The sequence below is a fragment of the Pezoporus wallicus genome, unplaced genomic scaffold, assembly GCF_028554395.1.
Source record: "Pezoporus wallicus isolate ANWC-B61680 ecotype Strahan unplaced genomic scaffold, APGP_CSIRO_Pwel_v1 contig_7545, whole genome shotgun sequence".
NCBI lineage: Eukaryota > Metazoa > Chordata > Aves > Psittaciformes > Psittacidae > Pezoporus > Pezoporus wallicus.
Genome location: NW_026642398.1, coordinates 7,048,656 through 7,067,038, shown reverse-complemented (window position 1 = coordinate 7,067,038; position 18,383 = coordinate 7,048,656). Strand labels below are relative to the sequence as shown.

General features: G+C 40.0%; 1 protein-coding gene across 2 annotated transcripts in view; it reads right to left on the bottom strand.

Annotated features, from left to right (window-relative positions):
• The window catches only part of CYRIB (CYFIP related Rac1 interactor B), a 41,362-nt gene extending 23,463 nt beyond the window's left edge, over nt 1-17,899 (bottom strand). For both annotated transcript variants that reach the window (XM_057429855.1, XM_057429854.1), the window contains exons 1-2: nt 17,819-17,899; nt 5,240-5,276 (exon numbers count right to left, since the gene is read on the bottom strand). The gene's annotated coding sequence lies outside the window, so the exon portion shown is untranslated. The remainder of the gene's footprint in view (nt 1-5,239; nt 5,277-17,818) is intronic.
• Between the last annotated feature and the right edge of the window lie 484 nt (nt 17,900-18,383).

Here is an 18,383-nt window from a genome sequence, read left to right as displayed (position 1 = left end):
CCAACACACCTCTGAATTCTTGGGCTTCAACCATCAGTATCTTATCTGCACAGTGGAAAAACAATGTGTACAGCCAGACAGAAAATGGCTTTGTAGAGCAAAGTATTGAGGCTATAAAAGCTGTTTAAAGCTGCCTCTGATGTCAATTCTTTTGGCTCAAGTGACTTTGATACAATAAACTGTTTTAGCTGAAACTGAATTTTTTTTTGTGAGCTCACACATCATCAATAATGTCTCCATTCTGAACAAAACCGAATTCAAAACTTGTCATATCAGGAAAGTGGAGGCCTGCCAGGGAAAACAGACTAGTGAAAAAAGGCTCACATTCCTCAAAACCAGAACTGTAAAGCACGGTCAGGTCAGTGTTTATTCAGTCCGGTTTTCCACTTAGAGGAAATCAAGGAAAGGTACTGAAGAATCCATAGTTCCTTTAGGAGAGACAGTCTGGAAGCTTTGTTAATTTGGGAATATTTTAGTGGCACAACTGATACTGAATAACTTATTTGACAGGGGCTACAACCAAATAACTAAGCGTGCCCACACGTGTCTGGAATAAACCCCGATTTGTCTGGAATAAACCCCAATTTGTCTGGAAGGATTACTCTTATGTTTAAAACAGAACTTGTATTGTAAAAGGGAGAGACTATGCTCCAGAAATCTGCTCTGACTTACCCCTCAACAAGTAACTGCACATTTCTTTCAGGAGTAAATCTAGGGCTAAAAAATAATTACATATGCTTCCCTCCTTCAAAATGATACAAGCCCAACAAGCTTTCTAACCTAATTCTGCATAATGCTTTTTTTTAGTACAATTACAGCGCAACCATCAGGAAAAAAGAGGCATTTTGGTTTTAGTTCGGGGACATTTCCATTTCAATGTAATTTACACTTTATGCTTCTCCCGTTTGAACTCTTAAAAGCCTCTTGCAGTGCTGTAACTGCTCCAGCAGAGGTCACTACTCTACAATCTGATCCTCCACAGAAAGAGGACCTTGTAACAACCATGTTCAGACTACCTCAAAGCCTTACAGCTCCGAGACACAGCAATATTCCTCCAGCCCAAATACCACATTTAGTCCATGACACCGTCACATTATCACGGAAACTGTGCCTGATTTTGAATTGTGTCTAAGCTGAGAATTCTGGTTTTATCAGGTACATAAAGATCCAAAAAGCCGTTTAACAACAGACAGGGTAGATTTACAGATTGCTTTTAGGATTTTACAGAAAAACCTGCTGTACAGAAGATGGTATGCCTATTGGAACTGTGCTATACTACCACGTTACTAGCTTTCCTATTTCAAGGATGCCAGCCTGTAATTTAACAGTTGTCAAGCTCTTGTCTCCAAAAACCCAAACCCAGCAATAACAAGAATTTGTGTAAGTCCTCCTTCTGCCAGATTTTCACCTTAAAGAAAAAAACCAACAACCAAACACCAAAAAAAACCAAACCAAACCTGCAAGTTTTATCTAACTGCTAGGAAAAAATCCCCATCCTTTCAATCCCTAATTTTAGTCCAATTGATCTCCCACCTTTTAGTTGTTGCTTCAGTTGTGAAGAAGCGCTCCTCTTCAAGCTTACTTTTACTAGGAAATGTTTTGTTTCAATGTAGCTGAATTCCCATCTGTAAGAATCAGACTCCTGTTCATTGGTTTCAGTACCCAAGCTAGATGCAGTTGCAGTGAGGCTCTGACAAGCAGCCTTTGTAACACTGCCATCTAATATACTAGGACAAGGACTACAATCAGCTGCATCACTAATACTCAAATGAAATGTTTTCTTTCAGCTTGGCTCCAAACTGCTCTTCGGCTTGCAAATCCTACACTAATATTATGATGAATTATCCAGTATCAAGTGGGTGGATATAAATATTCATTGCCATATTTGATCTCAAAGGATTTTGGAGGGATTGTCACAGTACTACATCACAAACTTTGTGTGTATGAACCTCACACTATCTGTCCGTCTGCAAATTCAGTCAAGTGACACACCAACTCTGAACTACCAAGGAGGAAGGGAAGTCCTACAGCCTTCCAAATGCTGCAGCTGGAAGGGCAGATTTCCATATTGCAGGATAGCCTTCTCATTATTTCGTGACATTTCCTTTTTCTGAGACATCAGTCAAAGTATGTTTGTAGAACATAGGAGGCTAATGAAACACATCAAGTAACTGATGGTACAACACAAAATGACTAGCAAAATGATACTTCTTCCTAACCCATCTGCCTTCAGAAGTAGTAACAAAAACAGACTGTCATTAGGCAGGGTGGAGGAATAAAATTGGTCCCTACACAGTGGTTTGATGCTTTGAAGTTTTACAAGAGATTTCTTGCAAGATGAAGGTTCCACAGCCATCTTTGTTGTTTCCAGTTACTTCTCTGGATAGCCTTATGAGGCATAGTATCAACTACTTCTGAGTCTGGACAGTTTCTCTTGTTAGAATCAAGTGTAAATAAACCAAAGGAAAAAAAAACCCAAACCATATTGGTGCAGATTCCTCTAGCTGTGCTAAATCTGGTCATCTTTTATCTCATTTTCCAACCCTCCCAACACACCTCAAGCTTTCTTTTACTCTTAAAATCAAACTAAAGATGTCCAGTAAGTGTCAAGTATCGTAAATCAATTTATTTTCAACCACCTATTGGAAATATGGAGGAACGTTTGCTATTCTCCAGTGATACACAACCTGCAATCCGCTACAATCAGTCGCAAGTATGCAGAACACTATGCAGAGTTATATGCAAGTTCTTCATGTCTCACAAGGAGTTTGCAGGAGTGCTTGGGAAAAAACAGGGACACATGCAGAACAGAAAGCCATTAAAGAATACCAAACATGTTTAATAATCACACCTGGCTCAGAATAACTGATCTGAAAATACTAGAAGAACCACCAATATATGCTCTCCCTGTTTCCACTCCTCCCTAGGCATCTGCTTACCTCTGAAGGTTCAGGTTTTACTGGATATTAAGTTTTTTCAAGTTTTAACCTTATTCAGAAAGCAACATGTCATTCAGTTTGCCCCATCCTTTGAAGCTTAACCAAAGTTTTCAATAGCATCCAGATCTTTACTGTTGTCAGCCTACTGGTGCTTTCTTACTGACAGTGTTGCTTGGGTAGGGCCTCAAACCCCTCAACATTGGTAATTCCCAGCTGGAGAAGGTGAAAGCATTAGCAGTCAGACACCAGAACTTCAGGGCTGCTGGAGTGGACCACACCACCTTAGAGTATAACCAATTTCCTGTCCAAACCCAAAATACTGCCGATTCAGAGTTTCTTCAAAGAAAACAAGTTTCTTGTCACGTGCTGTAGCTGTTCACTGGACAGACTTCCTTCTTCTGCAAACAGTGCCACACCCAGCAATGTCCCTTGAGCTTTGCTAGCTTTCCTGATGACTCTCTCCTGAGCAGAAGCAGCGCTGTTCTAGTAGAACTGAGTGGAGGGTGTGAAAGGATGGGCAATGCCAAGTGCACACATGCAGAGGGAAGAGGGCGGTTCCTGGAGACTGCACTTGGCTAGACAGACCCCAAGGTCTGACTTTGCTCAGTGACTCTTACAATGTATATCCTTTGCAAATGCACAAGATGCTGCAAATAGAAGTTTACACTAAGTTCTAATTGCAACTTTGCCAATACACTTACCCATGACTTTGGAAGTAAAGGCTACCAAATGACAAAGGTACTGCTGCTGATACTGCACATTTTCCCATTAGTTTACTGCAGATTTGGAAAAACATTGCCGTATGCTTGCCCAGTTCCTAGACTTATTCCATAACCCAGAGAGGCAAGACAGTAGAAGCTGGAAGAACTGTTGGTGCAGCACTGCCATAAGCTCTAAGAATGACAAAAATGGGATATAAATCTCGAACCCAGCAACTGCATGAAACAAATTATTTTAATACATCCATCAAGCACTAAAATCAGGACAATTACTAACACATTTATTATGTCACATATTCTTAATTCTGAATGGAGTATTCAAGTAGTTTGGACAGCATTTGGGAATGTTTTCTATAGTTGTCAACAAAACTGATAACAAATCAATTTAATCAGCTCTGCAGAATTTTAAAAGCTTTTTGATGATTAATCTGAAATGGAAGAAAAACAAATCCTACCTCCCATTTAGTGGCATTACCTTCCCAGTCTTACAGAAGATAAGTTGCTCTGCTGGCACAGCACAATAAACTTGAAATGTAACACAGACACTTCGTGCAGTAGCTTAGATGACAAGTAACAGGTTATGAAACTGAAAGCTAAAACCACATGCTACTTCTTTAGTCCTACAAGCCAGTTCAGAATACTGGTTTCTGGCATAAGGCATCTGCTTCAGAAAAGAGGTAAAGTTGATAGAATCCCAGACTGGTTTGGGGTGGGACCTTAAAGTTCACCCAGTTCCAAACCCCTGCCACAGGCAGGGACACTTTTCAGTAGACCAGGTTGCTCCAAGGCCCATCCAGCCTGGCCTTGAACACTGCCAGAGATGGGACAGCCACAACTTCTCCAGGCAACCTTTGCCAGTGCCTCAGCACCCTTGCAGGGAAGAATTTCTTCCCAATATCTAATCTAAATCTTCCCTTCTGTCAGTTCAAAGCCATTCCTACTTTTCCTGTCACTACATGCCCCTGTAGGAAGTTCCTCTCCAGCTTTTTGTAGGCCCCTTTAGGCACTGGAAGCTGCTCTAAGGTCTCCCCAGAGCCTTCTCTTCTCCAGGCTGAACCAGCCCAACTCTCTCAGCCTGTTTACATAGGAGAGGTGACCAGTTACACAGTAACTTTACTGAAGAGACAGAGGAAGAAAAACCACCAAAACATTATCTCTTCATTCAAATCTTCCAAGCAGTTTAGACACAATCTACCAGAAAAGTTCTTAAATGTGGCCAAGCTACTGTATTCTGTGCACGCTAAAAATGCCTTTATTGAAACAATGGGGCTTCTTCACATCACTACAGTGAAGGGGTTTCCACAGTCACCACCAGGCTGTGTGCTGAGGTGCTGTGCAGAGAACCAAACATTTTCAAGCATCTGGTTTAGCATCTGTAATCTCAGAGGCATGAATGAGGTTATAGATCAGGACTCCTCAGTGAACACTCCAAATTTCCAAAGTTGGAGAAGCAAATGGTAGAAAATCAGTCCCTGAAAATTGCTAATATTCAGCACCATCCCATTTTCTTCCCTTTATAGGGTATTTTTTGCTGCTTAGATATCAGGAGATTTTTCAAGCAGGTTAAATTTCAGTTCTTACCTACAGCCAGTGCTGCACTCTGTTCTTGGCCTCCAGTCTGTTTTAAAAGAAAAAGAGATCATGAAAATTAAGTCTTTTTCATCAAAAGTCTTACATGCAACGAATGCTACATGACCTTGTCAAAGCAAACACACATCTGTTCCAGGCATTACACTATTTTTCTGGGTCTACTTCATAAACATCATTCTGGATCTATGTGCCACTGTGACTTCTGAAAACGTTAAGGAAACCAGAATGAAGTGCTGTGTCTTATCTCTAGGCATATAAGGAACAATTGTTTGGCAACAAACATGTTTTTAGGGAAAAAGGCTGCTGGTTTTAGATAATCCATAAGAACACATACTTTGTAATGAATTTAATTACTAAAGAGTCAAAGCTGCAATAAAATAGCAGTGGCAACTTGTTTCACTTGCATTTTATTTTACGTTGCTTTGAGTAAGACAAGATTCTTTACTCAACCCCAAAAATCAGCTCTCGAATGCTGACCCCTAGACAAGACATTTTCAAGTCACCACTGAAAACCATTTGCTTAAAGAAAATAGGTGTTCTTGGACCGTCTCAGCCTGCTAGTCACATTATCATACACCATCTTAAGGCTGCTGAAATAATTATGTTAATAGTAAAGTTGGAAGAAGATACAGGCTATTAGAGCATCTCAGGGAGTTTCATGGGAAATAATACTGTGACATTAGCTAGGAATGGCTCTGAAGATCTACAGCACTATAGCTGAGAAGCAGTGGAGACCCTAGTGAGAAAGACTCCCCAGAGCATTGAACATAATCAAGATGACAACTGTCTGACAGTTTTACAACTGTAGAAATCTATCCCTCCATACCTTCCAGTGTCCACACCTCTTTCAATGAGGCTTACCCCTTGACTAGGATTTGAGTATCACTACTCTTTCCTTTGCCAGTTGGCTCCAGCACTAAGTACCGAGTACTACAGGACAAGATGGTTAACAGCACCACCTTCATCATAAGAGCTGCTGCAACTCCCTAAAACTCACCCACTCTCACTAAACATGTATTAAATATGAGGGGTTTTTCCCTCCTTAAGACTGCAGACCTCTCAATTCATGCTTTGAGACAAAGCAACAAAAACCAAACACCGACTGGAAAATGATGACCCCCTGCAGGCCAGGAATGAACATAACTGATACTGTGAATAGAGAAACTGAAATCAAAGTTAAACCCAACATTACCGCATAAAGCTGATTTCCTGAAAAAAAAGTGAAAGAAAAATCCAATAGGAAAAAGCATTTAAGAACACTAAAAAATTCTACTTAAAATATATATATTTAATTTGGGGGGCTGTCAGGAGCTCTAGTTAAGATGACTTTGGGTTGGACTACACCTTAATTCACTGAATTATAAACAAAAAGAAGTCCAAATTCATTAGAATAACCAGACTATAGAAATAAATATGAAAGTAATAGAGGAAAAAACCCAACCTGCAAGGCTTGGGACTTCTAAAATGTTTCTTAACAGTATTATTAGTTCATTACTAAACAGAAATGTCTCAGCTTCCAATTGATACATTTATTAGAGCAAAAATATCCTAGAGTTGCTCAGGTCTATCCAGGCAGAATCCTGCACTTAGGCACAAGCACTTATCACCTGCAAAGAAAGTGTGCTAGTGCTCAGGTAGCTTGTCCTGAAGGCTTCAATAAATCGGTGAAAGTTAATAATTAACAAAGTCTTCCAGGACTACTTGTGATAATAAAGGCAAGAGGAGAAAAGAGTCCCAGAAAATCCATGAGGCAAAAGGGAAGCAACCAGAAGAGCTGAGAATTACAGGCCAACTAGACTATGGAATCAGAATAGTTTGGGCTGGAAAAGACTCCCAAAGCTTATCTAGTCCATTCCCCCTGCAATGAGCAGGGACATTTTCAGCTAGATCAGGTTGCTGAGAACCACATACAGCTTGGCCTTAAGTATCTCCAGGGATGGCGCATCCACCACCTCTCTGAGCAATCTGTGCCAGTATTATACCACCCTCATTGTAAAGAATTTTTAATCTTCACATCCAACCTGAATTCGCCATCTTTTAAAAACCACTACCCTTCATCCCACTGCATCAGGCCCTGCTAAAAAGTCTTTACCCATCTTTTTTTATAGGCCCCTTTTAAGAACTGAAAGGCCACAATAAGGTTTCCCTGGTGCCTTCTCTTCTCCTGGCTGAACACCCCTAACTCTCAGCCTTTCCTCACAGGAGATCATCAATACCAAGCAAAGTGATGTTAGTAAAAGAATCCATTAACTGGATTCCTATCTTTTCAGTACTGATGAGCATGCCTTCAGGCAAAACAGATCAGACTGATGCTATCAACTAGGTTTATACTGGGCAAGCTGATAGATATTTGATTTTTACACAGTGTGACATGACCTCACACGGTATTTTAAATGCAGAGGTTAACACTACACAATCTAATAAAGCACTATCTAAATGGATTAGGAATTGACTGGCAGGTCTCCAGCAGTCAGAAGCAAATAACCAGAGGATCCATTAGAAATGGCCACACGTGAAATCAATGGGGTGATGGATTCTTTACATGATTTTTGCACTTTGGGTGCACCTTCATTCAGACACATAAGTATCTAAATGAACAATCACCTACTGTCAAGTTCAGAGCGTGCTACCTGAGTTAATATAGTGGACCTGCAAAGCATGTGAGCTTCCTTCTGACTGACTCTCCAGGTTTGGATCTCCAGACTGATACAGACCAACAGGCACAAGATGAGACACATATACTATGTAATTTAATACATAGTGAAAATTAAATAACAGAACCAAGCAGTTTTTCAATTGCTTCTGATTCTGAGGCAGCCAAGTATTTAATGTTATATTACAGAGAGAAGCTGCTCTGGGCAGGAAAACTACCTTTTAGTTAACGGATTAACAGCTCACTGATTTTGTTTAGTCGTCTTTTATACCATTTTATGGAGTCAAACAGCAAAAAGATTAATGCATCCCATCCTAGGAATCTTTATTACACACACAGCTCCCTCCCTTGACTTGCAGCCTAACTCTACCACAGCAAAAAAAGGCCAAAGCATATGCTAACGCTTCAGGCCAACTGCAACAGGAATTGAAAGAGTTGTCACAACAGTTGGAGAACAAATGTGGAAAAACGTCTACAGCCATTAGAGTGGGGCAGTGAATCATCTACACTGCAGCTATTCATTTCAGAACACAAAACCAACCACCACTCAGTCTGCTTGAGGAAAAGCCTGTAGCTGACACAAGTCAAATGGTACCCAAATACAAAAGATGCGCCAAGTAAACTTGGCATCATTGTCGATAATGAAATTTGAGAAAAATTAGTAACTGGTTAACCACTAAGCCTTGTGTTTGGGCATCCACCTCCTATTGAACCAATGCTGCTTAACTCAGCAGTACAGATTTCAGAAGAGAAAAGCAAACCATTAACTTCTAGTATGAAATCAGTGTCTTCTGCCCAACCCTGACTGAACTAATTGAGAAGCCTCTACACGCAATCACAGACTCATCAGAAACCGTCAGTCAAGATTTGCTACAAGACTGGTGATCTTGCAGGCTTTCCAACACTCACCTTCTTCTGCCTATTTAGAACTGAAAACATGGAGTAGTAAGAAAGAAAGAGTTGACAACAAACTTGCAATAAGAATCTCAATTACTTTCTGTGTACTCAACTGGCACCTCAGCTTGTCAGGGAACTTCACGAAGAATTACTTCAGAAAGCTTACAACACTTACTAAAGAAAGCTTGCACAGGATTCATGTACTCCACATGAAGTATTAGGTACCAAGGCTTTAGTAGTCATCTTCTAAACACAATCCACTCTGCTGCTTTCACAGAGCCAATGTTCCAACTGTTTGTTAGAAGGCCCAGCTTGCAATAGGATTTCCCCTTGGTAAGCATCACTAACTTGAACTCTGTGTGAGCCAGAGGTGGACTACAGTACAGATATTCTCAGTCCACAAACCTTAACTGCCCTTTGCCTATTGCTGAACAGTTCAAGCACTGCTCTGGCAGTTTTTAGTCACTCCTGCTCTCTTGCTTCAGTTACAGGCTTCAAATTAAGTTTGAGGAAACCACTCCAAAACCTGGTTGGCTCTTACAAGCACAAATTAAAACATAAAAACCAAGCCCAGTCCAAACCAGAACCACAAGTCAAATACATCCCACATTTTGTGGTTAATAAAAAAAGGACACTAAGAAATATTCAGTAATAAAACTTGATTTTTACTTTAGTAACAATAACAGATGGTTAAGCTATAAAATAATAAATCATAGCCAAGATCATGTTTCAAAGGAAGTTTCAGGGCAGCTGAGCCCAGGGTTCAATGCTAAATGTATGCCAACTCCAACGTTAACATCATGAATTCTAAAAGAAGATTATTCTGTATCTGTATGGCCGTCAAACATTAGATTAAGTCTATGTAAAGGCAGTCTATCACTACTGCAAAGTGACATCAGGCCTGTATAAGAAAGCAAATCTACGGGTTGCCTGCTATAAAACCACCTTTTTGACTTCTGGCTGTAGAAAGCTTCAGCTCTGATCTTTCTTCTCATTTAAACTTACCCTTCTGAAGTTGAATTGCATCTTAGAAGTCCATGTGCATATTAAGCCTTCCTAATTCCTATATAATTTCCCAGTTCTGTCAGTGTCTTGTATTACTTGCTACACTCAAACCTGTGGTTTAGGTTTATAATTAAATGATAGAAACAGTGATGTGACATGAAAGGTTTCTTGGCAGTTTTCAACCTGTATTAGACGCCTGCCAACAGTACATGTTATGCTTTCTGTCCTTTATTCACAGATCAAAATGCATTCATGCCAACGGAACTCACATTCTGCACAACTACAGGGGCAAACAGCTCTTCACACTGCACATCCAAACGTAAAGTGGCACTCTTAGTTCCCTGTGCTAAGTTAAGAGTGCAACTAATTACTCTGCATGCTCCAAGTGAGGTCCACAAAGCACTGATCCAGTTTCTCTAAAGCTTAGCCTGAAGATTTGGCTTCAAGAGGAATGTAGCAAAGAGCCATCAGGTTTGTTCTGAAGACAGTATTTGAAGGTTTAGATGCTGCACTACAGATTAACAAGAGGGCGACAAGGTTACATCTATATACTAATGAAAAAAAGGAAAAACCATGGACAATTGAAAAGCTTCTGTGGTGTAAGAGGATAGTCACACATATAGAAGACTAATATTCAGCATAATTTTTATTTCATCCACCTACAGGTATGCTGTCCACAATAAACCATTACTTTGGCTTAGTGAAGACAGTAAAATGAACTATCATAAGCCTCACTTTTGCACCTTGTCACAGCTTTACATAGAAAGAAAAGCTGCCAGCTGAACACCAAGTACAAGGGATTTTTTGGCCAAATCAGAAAGTTAATTTAAATATTTCCAAATAAACTTTTTCACCTCTCAAAACAAGTAGAGGTCATAAATGTTTGGTATCCAGGAGACAAATAAGGACCTTTAGGAAAACAAAAGTGGGACTTGTTGGGTTGTTTAATTTGGGGTTGTTTGGGGCTTTTTTTATTTCTGGTGGTTGGACGGGGGCAGAACTGTGATATTTTAGTTCAAGCTACAAAACTTCCTGTTCTACTGCAAGGAAAAAAATAAAAGCCGGCAAGAATCACTGAAGTGAGCCCTGCGCCTGACAGGCAATGATTCGAACTGAACTTGCTATTTCAAGTAGCACATTAACTCCTGTATTTCTTGTGAACCTTCATAAATCTAAATCCTGAAGTGATTTAGTACTGGATATATGACATGAGCAGAATTCTGAAGAACTCTCTAACATTCAGGTTTTCACTCCTCAAATAAGTATTTAAGTATTTCTAACCTAGGAAGAGATATTAGGTACCTTACAACATTATACAGTACTGCTGTTTTCATCTATTCCATGTTTAACTTCCCTGTGACTACTCAGCATTGCTATTTTTCTGCAGTTGATGCTTCCTTTGATGTCATGCTGTTAACACCCAGCTGTGAAGTGATCCTAAATACCAAGCAAGTGAATCAACAGCTTTTTTATCTAAGCTATACAAATGATATAATTTCTTTGGAATATAACAGTTTAAGACAGTTCTGACTCAATAGCAGCGTAACAGAAATGAAACCATCCCCTGTCCCAGGAAGTCTGCAGCAACACTCACCCACTTGCATGATAAAAACAGCAAGATAAGAAAAGGTCATAAGGGCTTTTCCATTCAACATTATTATGAATGTATGATCAGCTCTGAGCAACCCAAAGACTCACAGCACTATTCAATAATGCTTAAACAGAGGAGCCCTTATTTCTTACAATGTAGATTTCTACACTCAGGGTAACCCATTTTCCTCCAGACTATACTAGGTCACATGAACAGAGAGGAACTTCTATCACAAAAGGAAGCCAAACAGAGAAATGGGTAGCATCTAAAACATTTTTTACTGGGTTTAGTGAGCTCTAACCATAAACTGGTTCCTCAGCAATATCAGAAATTGAAAGCTGAAGCCCTAGTGAATGCTCCAACAGGTAAAACTGAAAGATGAAGTTAGAACTAAGCTGATTACACTACAGCTATGGAAGTATCACAGACAGTATCTCTACTGCTCAGAGGCATTTGGATTTATTCCAGATTTCAAAGAACACAGATTACCTCTTAAAAAGCCTAAAAAGCCCTTCCTATTCAAGCCAACAGCCGTAAGTTTTGCCACATGCTTCTCACAAAACCAGGACAGAAGGCTGAGGAGGTTACAGGGGATACCCACACAGCTTATTTTAAGTCTTTCCCCCACTCCAAGGTCCAAAGCCTCACTAAGCATCTCCTCTAGTCCTAACTCATGCACAAACCAGGAGACAGCACTGTGCAATAGTGACTCCCTGACAAGACCCCTGCGACAAGCAGCCATTTCTGCTGAAGAGGACAGGGGAGCTCTGCTCCAGCAAGAGTAACTGTGATGTAGCACAGAGACTCTTGAAAGTGCCTCCAGCTAGTCCAGGAGCGCCTTGAGCTTCAACTACATTAAAAGACTTATAAAAACTATTTAAACTGTACAGAAAAATAAAGAAAAAGAATGGGAGCAGCTTTTCAGATCAGCTAAACAGCAATATTCTAGTAACAAGAGTTTGAAATTATTCTCATACTAAGCCTACAAAGGTGATGATATGCCAGTAAAAATGATAAACAAGAATATTCAAAACCATTGCATCTATCACTAAGCTGTCCAGAAAGGAGGCATTTAACTGTGTTATTTTAACCTGTGACCTCAAATGCTTACTGGGTAGCATTTAAGATGGAAGCATGCACAAAAGTAAAAAGGGTAAAAAAAACAAGAGATATCTGGGCCCAGCTCCAAGGGACCACATGTATTCAACAGCTTTGTTCAGCAGTCAGGAAAAGCCCCACACCTAAAAGTAATACAACAAGGCCTTAATTCCTGCAATGAAATTTAGTGATACTCAGTCACAACAGCTGCACACTATTTCTGACTAATAATTTCCAAAATTGATTCCACAATGAGCTAAAAGGAGCCAAGATGCATGATGGGAAGCTCAGATGGGACATCAGGAAAAGGTTCTTCACTGAGAGGGTGGATGGTCACTGGAACCGGCTCCCCAGGGCCATGGTCACAGCAGTGAGCCTGTCAGAGCTCAAGGAGTGTCTGGATGATGCTCTCAGTCATTTGGGTTAGTTTTAGACAGTCCTGTGAGGAGCAGGGAGCTGGACTCAATCCTGATGCGTCCCTTTCAACTTGAGATACTCTATGATTCTAAGTAATAAAACTGCAGATATGTGGTCAAGCAGCAAGCTGAGTATTAACCAGATTTGCAGGACTACACGTTAGCAGTCCAAGTCCCTGCAGGGGTAAAACAAACTCAAACAAACAAACAAACAAAGAAAAAACAATAAAAAAGACCCATAAAACCCAAATGTCCTTTAACAAGCACTTACAAGTCCTTCTGTAGGTCAGGAAATGAAATAAGCAATATCTGACATAAGCCTAATAGAACAGGCCACATAAAACGTAATGTGAAGTCCAGTCACCTGTCCCAACACACAGAGCTTTTCAGGTCAGATGTCTTTCTGATGAGAAAAGTTTACATATTTTCCTGGTCTGTTTAAAAGTGACTTTTCAGAAAGTCAAAACAACCCTTTGATGAATGCCTTTGGTTTGAAGGCTCATTGGCCAAACAGAATTAAACAGTTCATGTTGTCCTGAGCAATTATTTACTCATGGGGAAAAACAGCAGCTTTACCTTTATAAACAAATTGTCATGGATGAAGTCTCATGCAGAAGAGAATTTTTACTAAATGAGCCATTAAAACAGATTCAAACCTCAGTTTTCACATTTATTCTACTAACTGTTGCAGTAGGACTACTGCATGTAAGGGAAGGAGAGTTTGGAAGAGCTCTACACTGAATTTTGTTTGATTATAATAAAAACAAAACCCTGACACTGATCCCCTGCAGATTACCCCCATCTTCAGTCAAGGTTTTAAGTATTTTTATGGCCTTTGTGAGAGAAAAAGATACCACACCACATTGTGCCAGCACAGGCAGAATATTTACACTCATTGCTATTATGTACTATTAGACTTTAAAAACCACAGGATTGCCCAAAAGCTTTTAGCCTCTCAATCTATTCCCATGCCACTACAGCCAGCCAAGTTAAACAAGCCCCAAGAAAGTATAGGAGACAGCTCAGTTTGGCCTAAAAACCTGCCAGCCTTCCTCTTTCTGAGCTTAGATACAGGCATTAATACAAAATAAATGCATGCTGGTAGAATATCAGTAAAATGCTCAGAATTCCTACAAAAATATATAGTGAGTGTCAAAAGCACAAAATGTACTTAACCTTCATATAACAACATAACCACTTTCACACAGACAACAGAGCACCTCAAGAAGCTCTGCTGAATTGCAAATAGAATTTATAGGCAAACCTACAGCAATATATTTCAAGCAACCCAACCAAAGGAGATGGCTTTTAACTTGTGGCACAAATGGGAAGTACAAATGGCTTCAGCTGTCAAAGACATTCATTTTCCCCACGTATTTACAGTATATAACCTCATTGATGCTGTTGGTATCTGGCAGGCTCTGCAGTAAAAGCTTTTCAAGTTGCTCAGAAGCATCTTCATCACGTTCTATGTTGGTTACACAGGTTTTCCCAAATGAAACCAGCCTGGAAGCACACACTAAAAGCTGGACATTTTTAAGTACTTACTTCCTTCTTCAATAAAGGAAACCTTTGGCATTGAGCAAAACAAAACAGAACCTTGCTTTGTATTTCTTGCAGCACCATTTGACTTTATATGACTTTCCCAGACAGTGTGTCGTGGTTTAAACCCAGTCAGTTGACCCGGAAGGGGGGGGAGACGGACACGGACCTTGATTGTTGTCAGCTCGGCACCACTCACTGGGAGTGAGTGAACAAGTTACCTGACTGGGTTTAAACCACGACACAGTGAAAGCCCTACAGAAGCCCATATGTAGCATGTACAATGTGGCCTTACTCAACACAGTATCTCTTCTGAGTATCTCTACTTCTAACCTTCTGCAGGCACACAGGGATGGGGACAACTAGAAATAAACTTTTTGTGCTCTAAGACACATGAAGGAATTTGCACTAAAAGCCTGAAATCATTACCAAAGAGATTTTTAAGTTTCTCCCCACAAGGAAGCAGAACATTTAAAGATGTGTCAGTCAGACAAATGCTGCTCTTACAAAGAGCTACACAAGCCACAACAAAGAGTTCCCAAACTTAGTAAGAAAATGACAGCTATGCATTTGCTTCCACTTTGCAAACACAATACTGAAGGTGTTTCCATATTTATTAAAATTAGCCCAAAATGCAAAACCTGTTAATCCACAAACACTGCAGTATCTGTGTTGGAACAGGGACTCCACAACCTACTAATCAGCTCTAAACACCTCCCCATCAGCAGCATTACAGGAGAACAATCCTAAATTGCACGGCAAGATTTTAAAGCTTCAAGCATGCAGACAAGTTCAAGCTGCACATGAGAGATAAGGCTATAAAATAAGAATGAATAATTACCAAAGATTATATGCCAAAGCAGGAGATAATTATCAAGATCTTTCTGAAGGACTGATAGTCTGCAAAAATAATCCCATACAAATTAACTTAATGAAAAAGCTAATGCAAGAAAAATTGGGAAAACATTAAAAATGTTTTATGTCCTTCATTTTCTGAGATAATGAAACATCATAACCAAAATAAATACCACCTGGAACAAGTTACCCAAAGAAGTGGTAAATGCTCCATCCCTGGCAGTGTTCATGGCCAGACTGGACAGAGCTTTGGGTGACCTGGTCTGATGTGAGGTGTCCCTGCCCATGGCAGGGGCGTTGGAACTAGATGATCTTAAGGTCCTTTCCAACCCAAACCATTCTATGATTCTAAGATAGGCATGCACATCCTGTACAACCATTTGGGCTACTCTGCACCACACCAAGGTCCAATGGGCTTAATATTTCTCACTTTAGTACCCATCATACAAGACCCAAACACATTGTCTGCAGTGTCCCTCTGTCACATTATCTTTTCAGCATACTTCCAGAGTTAAGTGGCTGAGCTGAGATGTGGCTCAGGTCTAAAATGCAGCACAGCACAGCAGGATCTCAGCTCTTGGTCCAAGAGGAAGTGCTGAATTCAGACAAATACTTTACCACAGTTGCAGACAAAGGGCTACTAGATTTACCCAGTTTCATTCAGCACACCCATCCTGTAAGATTTCTCTCAAAGGCAGATGGGGGGATGATGGGGTGAGAAGAGGAGCTGAAGCAGTGAAATGGACAGAGGACCCCTCACTACTAGGCTAAAGTGCTTTTCAACTTTCTGTATGGGACAAGCTATGCACTTAAATTCAGTGACAGACACACGTTATTTATTCACATACGATCAGAATAGTCCAAAAGATTAACCTAAAAATTACTATCAGGTAATTACAATGTGACTCAAAACTTGAGTTGGTAATACACTGTTTTGGTACCTCAAATTGTGACATACTACATGACAGGTTCTTTCTCCTGCAAATTGAGGAACATGCATTTTCAAACTGGGTATTTGGGAAGGTGTCTCACACACGGTTTAGTTTCAGGAGTTGCTATTTTACAGAGCTAAGCAACAAAGCTCTTGAAATTATTGCTCACAAATAGCTGTACTATACAAGTCATCCTTATACAGAAAAAGACTGCATGAAGTCAGACGTTGTTTTCACTATGCCACTGCTGACAGATGCACATTATTGACCATCACAAGCCTTCAAAACTTTCCTATCATTAATCTGTATTTGTCAAAGCAACAGAACAAAGTATCTTAATATTCTCTGTGAAGCCTGGTTATTAGCAACAGCTACACAACACAGCTTCACAAAGTTATCCTCAACTGCTTCTAACATCTAGGCAAATTAACTGGCATGCGAAGATTAACCAAGCATCTGCAAATATCTGGGTTATAAAAGCTTAATGTTTCCTTGTTGGCTTAGAATGCTGCCACTTTCCACGTTCATCCTTGGTCCCAGCTGCATCTTCCCATTCCAGGTTAAGAACCCTCTCTTCACAGGATTTTACTTAGCCCTGTAGCTCAAATGGCAGCAGTAAACAGAAGGGTAGGATTCAAGTTCTACCGAAGGTATATAGTGAGGTGCAGTCACAGATGACAACTGAATGGATATTCAGTTTACAGCTTTGGGGATGTCTTCCCCCATACTGAAAACTGCTACTTCACTTACAACATTAAGTATCTGAGAAGTGAGCTGTAAATCTGGTACCTACTATCAATGTGCATATGATTTAGCTGTGTCAAGACATACTCAGATCTCCCAATTCTCCTGTTTTCTTGTGATTGCCTTGTAATAGGTAGCTGCTCTACGTTTTAACTTATGGGCAGGTAAAAGATGTTACTAAGCAGTCACAGCTCTTCACTGATGATCTTTTTATCATTCTAAACCTACAGGCAAACTACAGAGGACTTTGAATACCTGTGGATTATGATGCATCCTTAGTTTTATTATCATATATTATTTTCAGTGAAGATAATGCGGCAAACACCCATAGAATAAGACAAGCACATTAATGGTATCTTCCAAAGCACCTGGTCACCCAAATCAGCATGCTTAGCGATGCTCAACTTCTAAACTAGATTTTTTTCAAGGTTTCCTCTTTATTCTTTCTAGAGGCTCTGAAGGATTAGATTTGAAGCATCAGTGTTTGTACTATCACACTTCAAAGAGTCTTTATACAATAAGAGGTACAGACATGTTGTATTAGCCTCAGCAAAGAAGGCAAAGAGAAAGTATTTAACATCCCACCACAGAAAAAAGGGACTAGTCCTCTCCTACTGCTGAAGTAGGAATGTAATCACTTGGTATTGCTGCTTAAATACCCCCATGTCATCCACTGCTACTGAGCCTTTTGTCTGGCAAGCTACAGCTCATCATAGGAAAAAACTCTATTAACTACTTCTTGCTTTCAATAGATCAAAATACTTTGTGCTCCTTGGCCTAAAATATTATGGAAAACAAAGAAATGTTCTGCAAAGCAAAGACTAAGGAAGTGTTTACCAGTTGGTAGTATCTTCTTGCAGTCTTAACAGAGACTTCAGATTTCTTCAGATTCTCAGTGCAGCAGCTGGTCTTCACAACCTGAACAAACAAAAGAATCCCATTAAACAAACAATACACGGTACTTCAACAACATAAGCCAGTGCCAGGGATAAATCAAAGTTAAGCCTGCAGTGCCAAGGAACCTACATAATTCTTTAGGAATGCAAATTAGACATGCCCATTTCAAAAACACTTCTGATTTTATGGCAGTGACATTACAAGCAAATGGAGAGACATCCTTACATACTCTTCTGTAAGTCGGTAAGGCAATTGGCTGCCCATGACCACAGGCATCAGAAATAGAGCATTGCATCGCAGCATTACCGAGTTACATATACTTATAGCACAAGAAAAATAGAGCATTACATCTCTGCGTTACTGAGCCAAGTTACAGAGTTGCAGCAGAAAAAAGTAGGTCTCAGTTCAAGTTTTATTTACAGTGTCATACACTGCACACAGAAGAAAATGCTTCACTGCTACAGTTCTCATCAATTAAAGACGAACCTGGCCAATGGCACATTTT